Source organism: Triticum dicoccoides, chromosome 7A, assembly GCF_002162155.2.
Source record: "Triticum dicoccoides isolate Atlit2015 ecotype Zavitan chromosome 7A, WEW_v2.0, whole genome shotgun sequence".
Taxonomy (NCBI): Eukaryota; Viridiplantae; Streptophyta; class Magnoliopsida; order Poales; family Poaceae; genus Triticum; species Triticum dicoccoides.
Window position 1 is genome coordinate 290,048,334 of NC_041392.1, and position 20,831 is coordinate 290,069,164.

Consider the following 20,831-nt stretch of genomic DNA (forward strand, 5'->3'; position numbering starts at 1 on the left):
ATGCCCATATTGGCTCCTACATATTCTACGAAGATCTTTATCGGTCAGACCGCATAACAACATACGTTGTTCCCTTTGTCATCGGTATGTTACTTGCCCGAGATTCGATCGTCGGTATCCAATACCTAGTTCAATCTCGTTACCGGCAAGTCTCTTTACTCGTTCCGTAATACATCATCTCACAACTAACATATTAGTTGTAATGCTTGCAAGGCTTATGTGATGTGTATTACCGAGAGGGCCAGAGATACCTCTCCGACAATCGGAGTGACAAATCCTAATCTCGAAATACGCCAACCCAACATCGACCATTGGAGACACCTGTAGTACTCCTTTATAATCACCCAGTTACGTTGTGACGTTTGGTAGTACCCAAAGTGTTCCTCCGGTAAACGGGAGTTGCATAATCTCATAGTCATAGGAACATGTATAAGTTATGAAGAAAGCAATAGCAACATACTAAACGATCGGGTGCTAAGCTAATGGAATGGGTCATGTCAATCAGATCATTCTACTAATGATGTGACCTCGTTAATCAAATAACAACTCATTGTTCATGGTTAGGAAACATAACCATCTTTGATTAACGAGCTAGTCAAGTAGAGGCATACTAGTGACACTTTGTTTGTCTATATATTCACACATGTATTATGTTTCCGGTAAATACAATTCTAGCATGAATAATAAACATTTATCATGATTATAAGGAAATAAATAATAACTTTATTATTGCCTCTAGGGCATATTTCCTTCAGTCTCCCACTTGCACTAGAGTCAATAATCTAGTTCACATCGTCATGTGATTTAACACCAATATTCATATCTGTATATGATTAACACCCATAGTTCACATCATCATGTGACCAACACCCAAAGGGTTTACTAGAGTCAATAATCTAGTTCACATCTCTATGTGATTAACATCCAAAGAGTACTAAGGTGTGATCATGTTTTGCTCGTGAGAGAAGCTTAGTCAACGGGTCTGTTACATTCAGAGCCGTATGTATTTTGCAAATATTCTATGTCTACAATGCTCTGTACGGAGCTACTCTAGCTAATCGCTCCCACTTTCAATATGTATCCAGATTGAGACTTAGAGTCATCTGGATCAGTGTAAAAATTTGCACTGATGTAACTTTTACAACAAACTCTTTTATCACCTCCATAATCGAGAAACATCTCCTTAGTCCTTACTAAGGATATTCTTGACCAATGTCCAGTGATCTACTCCTAGATCACTATTGTACTCCCTTGCCAAATACAGAGCAAGGTATACAATAGGTCTGGTACAAAGCATAGCATACTTTATAGAACCTATGACTGAGGCATAGGGAATGACTTTTCATTCTCTTCCTATTTTCTGCTGTGGTCGGGATTTGAGTCTTACTCAGTTTCATACCTTTGCAACATAGGCAAGAACTCTTTCTTTAACTGTTCCATTTTGAACTATTTCAAAATCTTGCCAAGGTATGTACTCATTGAAAATCTTTATCAAGCGTCTTGATCTATCTCAATAGATCTTGATGCTCAATATATAAGTAGCTTTTTACTGAGGTCTTTTCTTTTTAAAGAACTCCTTTAAAACACTCCTTTATGCTTTGCAGAAAAATTCTACATCATTTCTGATCAACAATATGTCACTCACATATACTAATCAGAAAGGCTGTAGTGCTCCCACTCACTTTATTGTAAATACAGGCTTCATCGTAAGTCCATATAAAACTATATGCTTTGATCAACTTATCAAAGCGTATATTCCAACTCCGAGATGCTTGCACCAGTCCATAGATGGATCGCTGGAGCTTGCACATTTTGTTAGCACCTTTAGGATTGACAAAACCTTCTGGTTGCATCATATACAACTCTTCTTTAATAAATCCATTAAGGAATGCAGTTTTAACATCCATTTGCCAGATTTCATAAAATGTGGCTTTGCTGATCATCGAGCAAGTCAATCAAAGTCCATACTTTGTTGTCATACATGGATCATATCTCAGATTTTATGGCCTCAAGCCATCTCGCGAAATCTGGGCTCATCATCGCTTCCTCATAGTTCGTAGGTTCATCATGGTCTAGTAACATGACTTCCAGAACATGATTACTACACCACTCTGGTGCAGATCTTACTCTGGAAGACCTACGAGGTTCTGTAGTAACTTGATCTGAAGTTTTATGATCAATATCATTAGCTTCCTCACTAATTGGTGTATTTGTCACAGGAACTGATTTCTGTGATGAACTACTTTCCAATAAGGGAGCAGGTACAGTTACCTCATCAAGTTCTACTTTCCTCCCACTCACTTCTTTCGAGAGAAACTCCTTCTCTAGAAAGGATCCATTTTGAGCAACGAATATCTTGCCTCCGGATCTGTGATAGAAGGTGTACCCAACAATTTCCTTTGGGTATTCTATGAAGACGCACTTCTCCGATTTGGGTTCGAGCTTATCAGGATGAAACTTTTCCACATAAGCATCGCAGCCCCAAACTTTAAGAAACGACAACTTGGGTTTCTTGCTAAACCACAGTTCATATAGTGTCGTCTCAATGGATTTAGATGGTGCCCTTTTAACGTGAATGCAGTTGTCTCTAATGCATAACCCCAAAACGACAATGGTAAATCAATAAGAGACATCATAGATCGCACCATATCCAATAAAGTGCGGTTACGACGTTCGGACACACCATAACATTGTGGTGTTCCAGGTGGCGTGAGCTATGAAACTATTCCACATTGTTTTAATTGAAGACCAAACTCGTAACTCAAATATTCGTCTCCGTGATCAGATCGCAGAAACTTTATTTTTCTTGTTACGATGATTTTTCCACTTCACTCTGAAATTCTTTGAACCTTTCAATTATTTCAGACTTATGTTTCATCAAGTAGATATCCCCATATCTGCTCAAATCATCTTGTGAAGGTCAGAAAATAATGATACCTGCTGTAAGCCTTTCATCGGACCACATACATCGGTATGTATGATTTCCAACAAATCTGTTGCTTGCTTCATTGTTCCGGAGAACGGCGTTTTAGTCATCTTGCCCATAAGGCATGGTTCGCAAGCATCAAGTGATTCATAATCAAGTGATTCCAAAATCCCATCAGCATGGAGTTTCTTCATGCGCTTTACACCAATATGACCTAAACGGCAGTGCCATAAATAAGTTGCACTATCATTATTAACTTTACATCTTTTGGTTTCAATATTATGAATATGTGTATCACTAAGATCGAGATCCAATGAACTATTTTCATTGGGTGTGTAACCATATAAAGTTTTATTCATGTAAACAGAACAACAATTTATTCTTACTTAAATGAATAACCGTATTACAATAAACATGATCAAATCATATTCATGCTCAACGCAAACACCAAATAACACTTATTTAGTTTCAACACTAATCCCGAAATTATAGGGAGTGTGCGATGATGATCATATCAATCTTGGAACCACTTCCAACACACATCGTCACTTCACCCTTAACTAGTCTCTGTTTATTCTGCAACTCCCGTTTCGAGTTACTAATCTTAGCAATTGAACTAGTATCAAATACTTAGGGTTTGCTATAAACACTAGTAAAGTACACATCAATAACATGTATATCAAATATACTTATGTTCACTTTGCCATCCTTCTTATCCGCCAATCACTTGGGGTGATTCCGTTTCCGGTGACCAGTCCCTTTGCAGTAGAAGCACTTAGTCTCAGGCTTAGGACCAGACTTGGGCTTCTTCACTTGAGCAGCAACTTGCTTGCCGTTCTTCTTGAAGTTCCCCTTCTTCCCTTTGCCCTTTTCTTGAAACTAGTGGTCTTATCAACCATCAACACTTGATGTTTTTCTTGATTTCTACCTTCATTGATTTCATCATCACGAAGAGCTTGGGAGTTGTTTCCGTTATCCCTTGCATATTATAGTTCATCACGAAGTTCTACTAACTTGGTGATGGTGACTAGAGAATTTTGTCAATCACTATCTTATCTGGAAGATTAACTCCCACTTGATTCAAGCGATTGTAGTACCCAGACAATCTGAGCACATGCTCACTAGTTGAGCGATTCTCCTCCATCTTTTAGCTATAGAACTTGTTGGAGACTTCATATCTCACAACTCGGGTATTTGCTTGAAATATTAACTTCAACTCCTGGAACATCTCATATGGTCCATGACGTTCAAAACGTCTTTGAAGTCCCGATTCTAAGCCGTTAAGCATGGTGCACTTAAACTATCAAGTAGTCATCATATTGAGCTAGCTAAACGTTCATAACGTTTGCATCTGCTCTTGCAATAGGTCTGTCACCTAGCGGTGCATCAAGGACATAATTCTTCTGTGCAGCAATGAAGATAATCCTTAGATCACGGATCCAATCCGCATCATTGCTACTAACATCTTTCAACACAATTTTCTCTAGGAACATATCAAAATAAACACAGGGAAGCAACAACGCGAGCTATTGATCTATAATTTGCAAAATACTACCAGGACTAAGTTCATGATAAATTTAAGTTCAATTAATCATATTACTTAAGAACTCCCACTTAGACAGACATCCCTCTAATCCTCTAAGTGATCACGTGATCCAAATCAACTAAACCATGTCCGATCATCACGTGAGATGGAGTAGTTTCAATGGTGAACATCACTATGTTGATCATATCTACTATATGATTCACGCTCGACCTTTCGGTCTCCGTGTTCCGAGGCCATATCTGTATATGCTAGGCTCGTCAAGTATAACCTGAGTATTCCGCGTGTGCAACTGTTTTGCACCCGTTGTATTTGAACGTAGAGCCTATCACACCCGATCATCACGTGGTGTCTCAGCACGAAGAACTTTCGCAACGGTGCATACTCAGGGAGAACACTTCTTGATAATTTAGTGAGAGATCATATTATAATGCTACCGTCAATCAAAGCAAGATAAGATGCATAAAAAGATAAACATCACATGCAATCAATATAAGTGATATGATATGGCCATCATCATCTTGTGCTTGTGATCTCCATCTCCGAAGCACCGTCATGATCACCATCGTCACCGGCGCGACACCTTGATCTCCATCGTAGCATCGTTGTCGTCTCGCCAATCTTATGCTTTCACGACTATCACTACCGTTTAGTAATAAAGTAAAGCATTACATCGCGATTGCATTGCATACAATAAAGCGACAACCATATGGCTCCTGCCAGTTGCCGATAACTCGGTTACAAAACATGATCATCTCATACAATAAAATTCAGCATCATGCCTTGACCATATCACATCACAACATGCCCTGCAAAAACAAGTTAGACGTCCTCTACTTTGTTGTTGCTTGTTTTACGTGGCTGCTACGGGCTTAAGTAAGAACCAATCTCACCTACGCATCAAAACCACAACGATAGTTTGTCAAATAGACTCCGTTTTAACCTTCGCAAGGACCGGGCGTAGCCATACTTGGTTCAACTAAAGTTGGAGAGGCAGTCGCCCGCAAGCCATCTCTGTGCAAAGCACGTCGAGGGAACCGGTCTCGCGTAAGCGTACGCGTAAGGTTGGTCCGGGTCGTCTCGTCCAACAATACCGCCGAACCAAAGTATGACATGCTGGTAGGCAGTATGACTTGTATCATCCACAACTCACTTGTGTTCTACTCGTGCATATAACATCAACATAAATAACCTGGCTTGGATGCCACTGTTGGGTTTCGTAGTAATTTCAAAAAAATTCCTACGCACACACAAGATCATGTGATGCATAGCAACGAGAGGGGAGAGTGTTGTCTACATACCCTTGTAGACCGTAAGCGGAAGCGTTAGCACAACGCGGTTGATGTAGTCGTACGTCTTCACGGCCCGACCGATCAAGCACCGAAACTACGGCACCTCCGAGTTCTAGCACACGTTCAGCTCGATGACGTCCCTCGAACTCCGATCCAGCCGAGTGTCGAGGGAGAGTTCCGTCAGCACGACGGCGTGGTGACGATCTTGATGTTCTACCATCGCAGGGCTTCGCCTAAGCACCGCTACGATATTATCGAGGTGGACTATGGTGGAGGGGGGCACCGCACACGGCTAAGAGATCCAAGGGATCAATTGTTGTGTCTTTGGTGCTAGCCCTGCCCCTCTATTTATATGTTGAGCCCCGGGGTCGAAACTTGGAGCAAAAGCCTCCTCAAAGTCGGTTTTGCCCGAAAGGCAAGAGTCCCACTCGGACTCCAGGACCAAACGCCACAATCCTTGGCGTCTGGCCCAGACGCCATGGGCCTCGGCATCTGGCCCAGGGCCAGACGCCAGGGTCTCCGGCGTTTGGCCCCCTGGCCTCCGCAAAACTCCTTTTGCACCGACCTAAAGCCTCATGGGCTTGACCCCTTGACCTAACCATATCATCCAATATATGAATCTTTACGTCTCGACCATTTCGAGACTCCTCGTCATGTCCCCGATCTCATCCGGGAGTCCGAACTCCTTCGGTACATCAAAACATGTAAACTCATAATATAACTATCATCGTAACCTTAAGCGTGCGGACCCTACGGGTTCGAGAACAATGTAGACATGACCGAGACACGTCTCCGGTCAATAACCAATAGCGGGACCTGGATGCCCATATTGGCTCCTACATATTCTACGAAGATCTTTATCGGTCAGACCGCATAACAACATACATTGTTCCCTTTGTCATCGGTATGTTACTTGCCCGAGATTCGATCGTCGGTATCCAATACCTAGTTCAATCTCGTTATCGGCAAGTCTCTTTACTCGTTCCGTAATACATCATCTCACAACTAACATATTAGTTGTAATGCTTGCAAGGATTATGTGATGTGTATTACCGAGAGGGCCCAGAGATACCTCTCCGACAATCGGAGTGACAAATCCTAATCTCGAAATACGCCAACCCAACATCGACCATTGGAGACACCTGTAGTACTCCTTTATAATCACCTAGTTACGCTGTGACGTTTGGTAGTACCCAAAGTGTTCCTCCGGTAAACGGGAGTTGCATAATCTCATAGTCATAGGAACATGTATAAGTTATGAAGAAAGCAATAGCAACATACTAAACGATCGGGTGCTAAGCTAATGGAATGGGTCATGTCAATCAGATCATTCTACTAATGATGTGACCTCGTTAATCAAATAACAACTCATTGTTCATGGTTAGGAAACATAACCATCTTTGATTAACGAGCTAGTCAAGTAGAGGCATACTAGTGACACTTTGTTTGTCTATATATTCACACATGTATTATGTTTCCGGTAAATACAATTCTAGCATGAATAATAAACATTTATCATGATTATAAGGAAATAAATAATAACTTTATTATTGCCTCTAGGGCATATTTCCTTCAGTTTATTGCAATGAGTGTTGATTTGGAGTAGTTGACCTTGAGTCCAGTGAAAGTGGCATAATGAAGCAGCAGATTCTTAATGTGTTCAAGTTGTAGACTATCTGCATGAGCCACAAGAATGGTATCATCCGCATACTGAATGATAGGGAAATCTGGACATGACTAGTGGTCAGAGGTGACTGGATCAAGTTGTTAATCATAGCCTCATTCATCATGGTTTGTAACAAATCAGCTGCAATCACGAAGATAAGAGGAGAAAGTGGATCCCCCTGTCTAACACCTTTCTTGCAAAGGAATTGTTTGCCTGGTGCCCCATTCAATAATACAGAAGAAAATTCAGTCCCATATATCCTCTTGATCCATTGTATCCATCTAGGTCCAAACCCCTTGGCTTGCATAATTTGAAAAATAGTCTCATGGTTCAACATGTCAAAAGCCTTCTCAAAATCAAATTTCAGTGGTACTAGCTCTTTCCTGCTTTGGAAACACTGGTGGATGTATTCATATGACCAAGCAAGGCAGTCATGGATGCATCTGTTGTTTAGAAATCCATATTGATTGGTGTGCACCATCCTAAGGATCACTTTTTGGAGTCTGTTAGCCAGAAGCTTGGTGATAATTTTAAGGGTGCAATTGAGAAGAGAGATAGGCCTGAACTCAGTTGGACATGTGGCAGCATCTATTTTGGGGATCAATGTAATGAAAGAATAATTGATGCACTGAATATTGATAGTCCCAGAATGGAAATCATTGATAAGCTGATAGAAGTCAGCAGCCAGAATATCCCAACAATGTTTGAGGAATGCTGCATTAAATCCATCAGGACCAGGAGATTTATCAGATGGCATCTGGCTTATGACTTTGTCAATTTCTTCCTTGGTGAAAGGTACCTCCAAGTCTGAAAGATCATCTAGTGGGTGAAGGAGAGAATCCAGTAGCAATGGACTTTGAGAGGGCAGACAGGTACCCAATCTATCTTTAAAGGCTCTGTATAGGATATCTGCCTTAGCTTGATGATCATAGTGTTCATGTCATGTTTCATCTTTGAGCATGGCTATACTGTTATTTCTGAACTTGATTGTTGCTTTGGCTTGAAAATATTTAGTATTAGCTTCACCCATTTAAATCTGCCTTATTGTAGCTCTTTGCTTCCAGTATATTCTTTGATGCTCCAATAGCATAGACAAGTGCTTCTTAAGTATCTCCCTGCTATTAGTCTCCTCAATTGACAGAGTTCTATACTCTTAAAAAACATCATAACAGAGGATCGGAAAGTTTGCATCTGCTATGAGTTTCTTAAGATTTGATAGGTGCTTGGACCAATTCTTTAAGCCTTTTCTGAGCCGCTTGAATTTAGCAACTATAATCTTAGCACTGTCACTTTCATCCACTGGTTGGGACCAAATAGTATTGACAACCTCTTTAAATTGTGGATGTTGTAGCCAGAAATTTTCAAATCTGAAGATTTTTTATCTTGGAATGGAGGAGCCAATTTTAATATTGATGGGCACATGATCAAAAGTTGTCTTGGCCAGAGGGTATGAGAATGTAGCTGGGTAGTTGAGGGTCCATGCTTCTGATGTGAAACACCAATCCAGCTTCTCAAGAAGTGGTGCATCTTACATATTGCTCCAAGTATATTTTCTCCCTTTCAGTGGGACCTCAATCAGTGCTTGTTGGCTTATCGCTTCATTAAAATTTAACATATCATCGAAATTTCCTCCTGCTCTGCTTCTATTATGAGGGTATCTGATATAGTTAAAGTCTCCCAGCAGAAGCAAGTTAACATCATCTTCCATTGGAAAATGCTTTAACCAGTCAATGAAAATTTGCCTTTCTTGATGATCACATGGTCCATACACATTGGTGAGAACCCATTGTTCATTGTTGTGTCTGGAAGTGAACTGTAAAGTAATGGCATAATTTTTCCTATGAATAAGCAGACCCTCAAAAACTTGATCATTCCATGCCACTAAAATTCCACCTGATGAACCAATTAATGGGAGATATTCAAACTTATTGATTCTCTTTGGGAAAAAGTTCCTTAAATATGCACTGTCAAAACTTTCTCTCTTAGTCTCTTGAATACAAAGGGCAGAGCATTGAGTTTCTTCAATCTTATTAGTTAAAGCAGTCCATTTTTTATTGTCATTGATACCTCTGATATTCCAATTAAGAATATTCCAATCCCTATTCATGAAGACATATGAAATCTGAGCTATACCACAGCCACTGGGTAGGACAGGATAGAATGAAATAGACATCAGAACTCATGGTAGAAAGGATAAGGAGCATGAGGAATTTGTCCTGGTAGAGTACATCCCAGTCCAATAACTTGACAGCATTGCAAGTCTTACAAACCAAAAGTACAGCCATTCGGCCATACCCAAAGGGAACTACCATAGTTGTGATATTACAGAAGATAATAGGACAGAAGTTCACTAGCAAGAGCACTAAATGACATATCTAATGCCATTTCTTGGCCTGCTCCTTGGTGGCTTTGTTTCCTTCCGAGGTGGAGCTGGTGCCTTTGCTCTTCTTATTCCTTTTGGACAGGTTCTTTTCAGTTGAGTCCTTATCACTCACCTTGCAAAAAGAATTATTCAGACTCTTAACTACTTTGACATTCGGAGTAGGTGGTTTAACCGAACAGGCCATACAGTCTTTGTCAACACAAACTGGTTGTTTATATCCCTTAGCAAGTTGTTGTAGTCTACAACTTCTTCTTACCTCTGTTTCCACCAGAGGAATCTTGCCCTTTCTTTTCTTGAGATTTTGTGGAGCTGAGGATGATGAGGCAGAAGTACCCTCCTTGTCAGTGCCCCTTGTTGGGGAACCCATGATGTTATCTTTCGAGCCCTGCTGGGTGGAAGTAGCAGGGCAGAGAAGAAAATCACGAGTGGGACATTTGGTAGGTATAGAGAAAGGTAGTGTATGAGGACAAGTTGAGCTCTGACTGATAATATCCCAGATATTGGAGTGAATAAATCTCTTGGCCCATGCAAACTTATCTGGTGACAAGAAATTAACTGCAAGAAAATTTACCCAGTCACTTGGTACCTGGATAATCTCTTTACTGTCCAAAGCAGGAGCAAAATGGGACTCCCAAATTTTAGCACCTTCCTTGCCCAGAAGCTCATCCGTAGGCAGTTGCTTGGAGGTTGCATCTGCACTTAAAATTAGATCATGGGGCTGATTTTGACTGCGGCATAAAGTATGGGACTGATGAAGAAAAGCTGGTATTGGGAAACCTGGTGGAGCAGACAGGTCAGAGGACCTCCCATCATTCTCATTAGTAACCTCCTCTACTGGCATGATCTCCATTTGATTAAGCTGTTTGTCTGGTTCAACCAATAGATGTGATTCAGATAGAGCAGTGTTGACAGCAGTATAAGGTTCTGCAGCAGGTAGGTTGGATATTCTGCTTTTGTGACTGGAATTCCAGGTGCATGGGATCCAATTCTTTGGTATCTTGAAGCACTTCATGCTTGTCCATGATGATCTCAATACTTAGGTCCAAAATAGGCCAGTTCTGAATAGCAGGAGGGAGCAGAGCCATGTCTTGTTCTGGTGGAGAGTTAAAGGCAACCTGGTTGACTGGAAGAAGCCCAAGTGGAGGCAGAATTGGGCCTGGCCCAGGAGGCCCAACACCCACATTTAAATCTGGTAACATAGGCATTGGCGCCATAGGTCCATTGGCAGAGGCATCGGTTCCAACAGAGTTTGCAGATGGACCATCACATAAGGTAATACTGCTGTTTGCATTCTCTCCTACAACCAAGTTGTCAGCATCAAAGGGTTCCATAATATCATTGAGGGCCAGAAATTCTCCATGGTGCAGTTCCTGATCAATGAGGTTTTGTGGCATGGCCCAATGGCCCCTGTCGGTGTCAAAACCGGCAGATCTCGGGTAGGGGGTCCCGAACTGTGCGTCTAGGCCGGATGGTAACAGGAGGCAAGGGACACGAAGTTTTACCCAGGTTTGGGCCCTCTCGATGGAGGTAAAACCCTACGTCCTGCTTGATTAATATTGATGATATGGGTAGTACAAGAGTAAATCTACCACGAGATCAGAGAGGCTAAACCCTAGAAGCTAGCCTATGGTATGATTGTTGTTGTGTATGTTGTCCTACGGACTAAACCCCTCCGGTTTATATAGACACCAGAGAGGGTTAGGGTTACACAAAGTCGGTTACAATGGTAGGTGATCTACGTATCCGTATCGCCAAGCTTGCCTTCACGCCAAGGAAAGTCCCTTCCGGACACGGGACGAAGTCTTCAATCTTGTATCTTCATAGTCCAGGAGTCCGGCTGAAGGTATAGTCTGGCTATCCGAACACCCCCTTATCCAGGACTCCCTTAGTAGCCCCCGAACTAGGCTTCAATGACGATGAGTCCGACGCGCAGATTGTCTTCGGCATTGCAAGGCGGGTTCTCCCCCAAATTTCTTGTAGATGTTGCGCTCCTTGGCTTCTACGCCCAATAATGGCCGCTTCCCACGTGTCAAACGAATATGAAAAGTCTGAGTGTTTTTACATTCACACCCCTAGCCGCGTAAATGAGCTGCCCTATTTAAGGGGACAAGGATTTAGATTCAAACCACATCTTCCCCCCTTTGCGAGTGTTCATCAGAGCGCATCCGACAAAGGTCCATTCCACCATGGCCAGCCATCGCAACTCCTCCTTTCGCCCTTCCAGCCCTCAGCCTGGATATTGGGAGAGATACTCCGTCCCGCATAGCGAGCTAGTGACGCTTCAGACCAAGGGATTTCTCCCCCCCGGCCTATATGATCCCGGTTCGAGCCGGTCTTGCCGTCTATAATAGCGGAGAGCAAGCGGAGAGTGCCCCTAATCCCTCCAAAGGAGAGCGGGTATGCCTCGTCCCTTATTTAATAAGGGGGCTCGGGTTTCCAATCCATCCATTTCTCCGGGGCTGCTGGAGTTCTACGCCTCCAGCTACACAATCTCACGCCTGCCTCCGTATTGCATATCACGGGCTTCGTAGCCCTCTGCGAGCTGTTTTTAGGCATCGAGGCTCATTTCGGGCTACGGAAAAGGTTATTCTGCCTTGTGCCCCGCTCTAAGGAGGGGTCAATGTATCATGTGGGCAGAGCCGAAGTGTGGCGCATCGCCGGGACCGGATATCTGTCCGGAACCCCAAAGAAGGCGTCCGAAGACTGGCCCTTGGAATGGTTTTATATAGAAGACGTCCCGCTGCCGGATCCTGTCCGGATCGGCCTCCCTGAATTCGACAGTGCTCCCTTAAAGAAGCGCCTAAGCTGGCGTCCACGGAGCCCTCAGAGGGAAAGTGACAGGGACATCATTTACCTGATGGGACGAATAAGATTGTTAGCCCATTTCGGACTAACCATGATCGGGGTTATGGCCGAATGCATCATGCTGGGGGTGCAGCCGCTTCAGTATAGAAGCCACCCCATGTGGGACTTCAACGGGGAGGACGACGCCACCCGCTACGGCCGTAAGGGGCCGGATTCAGCTGCCGCTCTACTAAAGATCTTGTCCACTTTGTATAAGGGAGAAGAGGAGGAATTTCTCCGCGTCAACCCATAGGGTGGATTCTCTATGCACAATCCCCCCAGCTGGGTAAGCGGTCACATTTACTTGCCCATTTGTTTTGTATTCCCATCGTTAAATATTCAGTCTGACGACTTCAACGCAGGAATTGCGCCGGGCTGTTAAGGAAATAAGCAGCCTTCCTCCACAACCCGAGGACACAGGACGGTCCCTCGACCCGGCCTCTCAAGAGGATCCGGACATATCTGTGGAGCTGATTGATGGAGTGTTCCATCAATTGGACAACGCCTTGGTGGCCATTACGGCCGATTACCCAGGGCTAATCCCGGCCTCCCAGGTAACTGAGATCGAAGTCCCAGTCCCCCGAATAGGTGTCCGCCCTCTCGTGTTTTCAGTTTCCTGATTACAAACAAACTTTGCAGGGGAGGTTTTTGAAGCGGAAGGCCGAACCTGCGGCGACAAGCCAACGAGGGGTCGCAGGGCCCCGTGGGCAGAAAAGAAGTGCAGTCTGGACCGAGGCGTCAGCACAAAGGTATGGCACCCTCCCTTATCCCAGGTGTTATACCTTCGAGGCACATTGACACTCGTGCTCTCTTCAGGACAAAGAGACCTCGCCAGACTATATCCGGAGAGGCTGCCAATCGCGCCTCCACCAGCCAGGCTCCAAAGCCTAGTCCGGAGGCGGAGGCGAATGCAAGGCGCGCGCCAAACGCTCCTCCGACAGAGGATGTGGACAGGTTGTCTGCCACCAACTCTGAGGTGGAGAGTGCCATGAACCACAGGCGTCGTCGGACAATTCTTCACGATGCGTGTTTCTCCCAAGGGGCGTTAGATGCCTTCAACTTGGGAGATGCGTACCTCCGTGCCGCTCAAAATGGTCTAGCCAGAGCCACGGAGCAATATGTAAAAGACATACGGGTAAGAAAATTTTGGTAATTATATATATATATATATATATATATATATATATATATATATATATATATATATACCAGTAGCCCCGAGACTTGAAACAGTTAGAATAACTGATTTAAGGATCATTTGTTATGCAGGTTCTTACAGAAAAGAATTCCCTACTATCCAAGGAGCTGGAAGAGTGCAAAGCCCAACTTGAGGCCGCACTAGCCGCAGCAGGGGAGCCCAAGGAGACCCCCTCTGGTAATATATACTTCGAAAGATAAGTATTTTGTGAAGCACGGCGTGGGTGCGAATCTGACAAATGAAATTGCAGATGGTGTCGGATTGAATCCGGAAAGGCAACACCTCCTACGTCAGCTAAAGGCTGGTGAGAAGGTGCTGACAAAGCTGAGGCGGGAGAAGAACGATCTCCAAGATGCCAACACCAAGCTGGGCGTCGAGCTGAAAGATGTTCGTGCCCAGCTGTCAGACTCCGTGAAGGAGAATCAGCGGCTTCGGCGCGGCATATTTAGTAAGTGCTTGAACGAACCTTTGAAAGAAAGTTCGGCGGAGAAGTCGACTAAAAGAGCAATGTCTGTAGGTGTGCTAACAGGTCGTCCTGTAGAGGAGATGCCCGGTTCTACGGGTGACCTTCTTCCCGAGCTCTCGCAACTGCTCGATCGAGTTCGGCAGGTGATGCAAGGCGTCGCCCAGGCCCTGTGGCCATCTATCTCCATGCCCGAAGGTCTTGGAGAGCTTGCGGAGAAGCTAAAGGGAGCACGGCGGCGCTTCCGATTGTGGAAGATATCGGCCTGCCGTCAAGGCGCTAGGGAGGCCTGGGCCATGGTGAAGACTCGGTACACAAAGGCTGACCCCAACCACATGGCCGAGGTCGGTCCTGTAGGGCCCGATGGGAAGGAGATCCCTATAAGCTTAGTATACGGCCAAGTAGAGTTGGCCGCAAAGTATTCCCAGAAGGACTGTAAATTAGACAGTCTGCTAGATGGTATTGAAGAGGAATACAATCAGTCAAAATGACTATGTAATTTAATTGGCATTTATAATGCCTTCTAGCCGGATTGTAGATCATTTGTCATGGCCGACCTTTTCGCTTCAGCCTCGGGACCTGACGGTCCGGAGTGTGTCCGAATTCCCATGTGGTTATATAGGAACCGGAGAATGCATGGAGACCAGGCGTAGGGGTCATTAGTGCGTGAACAGACAAGTGCCTGACTAGTTATGTTATATTACATGGTTAGTAAGAAACATCTTCCAGGGAGAATAGTTCCGTTAGGGGTTCCTTTCCCTGGGAGGCATGCCCTAAGGTGCATGTCCATGCTGCGAAAAGAAACGCAGGAAAAACATCTGGGGGCGTATAGATAAAAATAAAAAAAGATCATCTTTAGTTCACCGACCGAATATTCCCTTAAGAATGCTAGCTTTCGGCTTCACCTAGTCTGAGGTACACGTCCGACTGACCCGGCAGTAACAATCGTAGAGGTGCTCCCTTTACCACCTAGCCGAACAATCGGGAACGTAGGGGTAAGCACAGGAGCCAGGCAGCCTAGCTTGGCCAAAACTTAAGTCATATCGATGCATATAATGGTGAATAAAAGGTACATGTGGAAGTGTGACACATGTGTTGGGCATGAAGCCCGTATAAATAAGCTTTTGTTTTAAGAAGCCACCAGGTTTAATGAGCGCGGATAGCGCGTCACTTTATGAGCCTTTAAAGGCTATAAGAGAGAGAGAGAGAGAGAGAGAGAGAGAGAGAGAGAGAGAGAGAGAGAGAAGAGGAGTGTAAGACAGAAAGTATATAAAAAATGGACAGAGGAAGGAGACGAACACAGAGTCTGGCGCTAGGCATAGAATCTTTGGAGACGGGCTGCGTTCCATGGGTTCGGCTCGAGTCGGTTATCCGATGCATCCCGCAGGCGGTACGCTCCACCAGTCAGGACTTGGTCAATTATGAAGTGACCTTCCCACTTGGGCTTGAGTTTGTCCTTTTTCTTGTCCAGTAGTCGTAGAACTAATTCGCCAATGTTGTAATTTTGGCCCGTACTTCTCTCCTTTGGTATTTTCGAGCCTGCTGTTGATAGAATGCGGAACAGGATTTTGCCACGTCACGCTCCTCCTCCAATGTGTCCAAGCTGTCCTGCCGGCTCGGCTTCTCTTTCTTCGTACATGCGCACTCGAGGTGATTCATGAATTATGTCGCAAGGCAAAACTGCCTCTGCGCCGTACACCATAAAGAATGGTGTGTATCCGATGGTGCGATACGGCGTGGTCCGCAGCCCCCAGAGTACGGAGTCGAGCTCCTCTACCCAGTGCGTGTTAGATTCCTTGAGGGACCGCACTAATCTGGGTTTGATGCCTCTCATGATAAGACCATTTGCACGTTCGACCTGGCCGTTAGTTTGTGGGTGATAGACGGAAGCATAATCGAGCTTGATGCCCATGTTTTTGCACCAGAGTTTTACCTCGTCGGCCGTAAAGTTCGTGTCATTGTCTGTGATGATGCTATGGGGGACGCCGTAATGGTGTACAACCCCGGATATAAAGTCTATCACCGGTCTGGATTCGGCCGTCTTAACAGGCTTGGCTTCTATCCATTTGGTGAACTTATCCACCATGACCAGTAAGTATTTGTGCTTGTGGGTTCAGCCTTTAAGGGGTCCAACCATGTCAAGCCCCCAGACCGTGAAGGGCCAAGTGATGGGGATAGTTTGGAGGGCGGTGGGTGGCATATGGCTTTGGTTCGCAAAGAGCTGGCAACCGGTGCATCGTTGGACTAAGTCTTGGGCGTCTGCCCGGGCCGTCAGCCAATAAAAGCCTATACGGAAGGCCTTGCTTACAAGGGACTGAGCTGCCGCGTGATGACCGCCGAGTCCGGCATGAATTTCAGCCAGGAGGTTCCGCCCTTCCTCTTCGGAGATGCACCTTTGAAGGACTCCGGTGGTGCTTTTCTTATAAGGCTCTCCCTCGTGGACTTTGTAAGCTTTGGATCGCTGCACTATGCAGCATGCCTCATTTTGGTCCTCGGGGAGTTCCTGTCTAGTAAGGTAGGCGAGGAATGGTTCCATCCATGGGGCAATAACGGCCATTATTATGTGGGCTGAAGGTGTTATTTCATTGGCAGAGCCTCCGATTGTGTCGGAATGTTCGGTGTCGGGCAGTGCGGTTGGGTCTGGGCTGTTATTGTTTGGCTCCCCTTCCCATACTACGGATGGCTTGAACAGCCTTTCCAAGAAGATGTTGGGGGGGGGGGACTACATCGCGTTTTGCGCCGATGCGTGCCAGTACATCTGCCGCCTGATTATTTTCCGGGCTACATGGTGGAATTCAAGCCCTTCGAACTAAGCTGACATTTTTAGAACGGCGTTGCGGTAAGCTGCCATTTTTGGGAAAGTGTTGCGGTAAGCTGCCATTTTTGGATCCTTGGCATCGAAGTCTCCATTTATTTGGGATATTATGAGGTTCGAGTCCCCGCGCACCTCTAGGCGTTGAATGCCCATGGATACTGCCATCCGGAGACCATGTAGAAGGGCCTCATATTCAGCTGCATTGTTGGAGTCCGCGTACATAATCTGGAGTACGTATTGAACTGTGTCTCCTGTGGGGGACGTCAAAACGACGCCAGCTCCCAGTCCGGCCAACATGTTGGAGCCGTCGAAATGCATGATCCAATTTGAATATGTGCCGTACTCTTTAGGGAGTTTGGCCTCCGTCCATTCTGCGGCGAAGTCGGCCAAGACTTGCGACTTGATGGCTCACCGTGGCTTATAAGTTATGTCGAATGGGAGGAGCTCAATGGCCCATTTTGCAATCCGGCCCGTTCCGTCACGGTTGTTTATAATATCGTTAAGTGGTACTTCCGATGCTACTGTTATTGAACACTCTTGAAAGTAGTGTCGTAGCTTCCGGGATGCCATGAATACCGCGTACGCAATCTTTTGATAATGCGGGTACCGTGATTTGCAGGGAGTGAGGACAGTGGACACATAATAGACCGGCTTTTGAAGGGGGAATTTGTGTCCGTCCGCTTCTCGTTCGACGACGAGCACTGCGCTTACAACCTGATGTGTTGCTGCAATGTATAATAGCATTGGTTCGCCAATGTTAGGCGCGGCCAGGACTGGGTTTGTTGCCAGTATGGATTTTATTTCGTCGAGTCCGGCCGTGGCTGCATCCGTCCATTCAAAGTGTTCGGTGCGCCGAAGGAGGCGGTAAAGGGGTAGGGCCTTTTCTCCCAAGCGGGAGATAAAGCGGCTTAGAGCCGCCACGCATCCGGTTAACTTTTGTATTTGTTTGAGGTCCTTTGGGATATCCAGTTGCGACAGAGCTCAGATCTTGGCTGGATTTGGTTCAATTCCTCTACCGGATACAATGAAGCCAAGGAGCTTTCCGGCTGGAACGCCGAAAACGCATTTTTCCGGGTTGAGCTTGATGTCGTATGTTCGGAGGTTATCATATGTGAGCCTCAAGTCGTCTACTAGAGATTCGACATGTCTTGTTTTGACGACCACATCATCTACATATGCCTCCACTGTTTTGCCGATCTGGTTTGCCAGACATGTCTGAATCATGCGCTGATATGTTGCGCCGACGTTTTTGAGCCCGAAGGGTATCGTGTTGAAGCAGAATGGGCCGTATGGTGTGATAAATGCCGTTGCGGCTTGGTCTGGTTCTGCCATCTTGATTTGATGGTAGCCGGAATATGCGTCGAGGAAACACAACGAATCGTGTCCTGCGGTAGCATCGATAATTTGATCGATGCGGGGGAGGGGGAAGGGATCCTTTGGGCAAGCCTTGTTAATGTCTTTAAAATCAACACACAGGCGCCAGGATTTGTCCTTCTTTGGTACCATCACCAGGTTTGCTAGCCAGTCCGGATGTTTTATATCTCTGATGAATCCAGCCTCCAATAGCTTTGCTAGCTCCTGTCCCATGGCATGTCTCTTAGGTTCGGAAAAAACGCCGAAGAGCCTGTTTGATAGGTTTGAATCCTGTTTGGATATTTAAGCTGTGCTCGGCCAGCCTGCGTGGGATTCCTGGCATGTCTGAAGGGTGCTAGGCGAAAATGTCCCAGTTCTCCCATAGGAACTCTCGCAGTGCGGCGTCTACATCAGGGTTTAACTGTGCCCCGATGGAAGCTGTTTTATTGGGGTCCGTTGGATGGACTTGGAATTTGACTATTTCGTCCGCCGTTTTAAAGGAGGTGGACTTGGATCTTTTGTCGAGTACCACATCGTCCCTATTCATCGTAGAGCGTAGCGCAGTCAGTTCCTCAGCCGCTAGGGCTTCGGATAGTGCCTCGAGGGCCAATGCGGCTGTCTTGTTTTCGGCGCGGAGTGCTATGTCCGGATCACTAGCGAGAGCGATGATCCGTTAGGCCCGGGCATCTTGAGCTTCATGTACCCGTAATGGGGTATTGCTTGGAAGATTGTAAACGCTTCCCGCCCTAGCAGAGTATGATAACCGCTGCTGAATGGAGCCACATGGAACGTGATCTCTTCGGACCTGTAATTATCCGGCGTGCCGAACACCACATCTAGTGTGATTTTTCCTGTACAACGCGCTTCCCGACTGGGGATTATTCCTCTAAAGGTTGTGCTGCTTCGCTCAATGCGGTTCCAGTCTATTTCCATTTTTTAAAGGGTTTCCTCATAAATGAGGTTCAATCCGCTGCCGCCGTCCATGAGTACCTTGGTAACACGAAAGCCGTCCACTATTGGACTGAGGACCAATGCGGCTGGTGCTCGGGCTGTTCGGAATTTAGGTTCATCACTGGCGTTAAAGGTAATAGCCGTGTCACTCCATGGGTTTATTGTTGCTACTTGGTAGACTTCGGCAAGGCTGTGGAGTGTCCTTTTTCGCATATTATTTGATGCGAAAGTCTCAAAGACTGTTAATACCATACTGATGTCTATGGGGTGGCTTTCTGTGGCCTCCGGAATTAGGAGATTTTCGCCAATTTTGGCCACCTGCCGGAGTATCCAACATGCTCTAAGGCTGTGAGTTGGTGTGGTGTCCTCTGTACTGTGAATTTTACAGGGTCCATTAAGCCATCCTTCCAGTACGATTCCATGCCCTGTAGAGGGTTTTTGCTTTTTAGTGCTTGACCCGGGTGTTTGGTGATGATGCACCCTTTTATTTCGGACTGGGTTTGTATTCAGGGCCGGATTGTCCCAAAATTTTATTTCGGTTTTCCAGGCGCTTTCCATCGCACAGTACTTTCGTACAATGGACGCCAAGTCAGCGAAGCGTGTGATATCACGGCGACTTATGGCATTGAGTATTCCCTTGTCCGTGCAATTATTGCAGAAGATTGAGATTGCGTCTTCCTCGCGGCAGTCCCTTAGCCTGTTCTTAACCAGGAGGAATCTGGCCCAGTAATGATGTACTGTTTCATCGGGTTCTTGCCTGATTTTGGATAGATCGCTTATGTTGGGGTGGGTGGGTGGAATTAAATCCGAAGCCTCACCCCATCTGAGGCTCAAAGGCCAAGGAATTTCCGAACTCGAAAATTTGGATTCCTGGATGCTGTCCAATGAATCCAGCCCGTCGTCTGACTCTAAGTTCAGGTCTTGAGTGATATCCTCCCCTCCGCGGGTATCCAGCTTGGAGGGATCGGGAATCCGGACGTAGTGAGTCCTTAAGATAGATGAAGGGTCTCCGCACTGTCCCTCTACCACGGCAACGTGATGGGTGACTTGGGGAGAGTTAATCTCTCTCAGATTGGGTTTAGGCCCAATCTGGTCGTAATTCGTAGCGACTCCCAGGGCGGCGAAGCGATCCAAGAGCTCGTTTATGGAGGAGAGCTCCATTGGATCTAACTGCTCGGCGAGTTCCGAGCTGACATGAAGATTGTTTTCGATGGCTCGAGAGGTCATCGTCGGCGCAGAAGCCGAACATGCGGTCATAAGAAAACCACCAAGCCGGAGGGTTTGGCCGACAGCCAAAGCTCCCTTAGCAACGGTGTCGTCTTTAAAGACGGGGTGAGGCATCCTTCCTGATGGCGACGACATAGAGGAACTCTCAATGAAAGCACCAATGTCGGTGT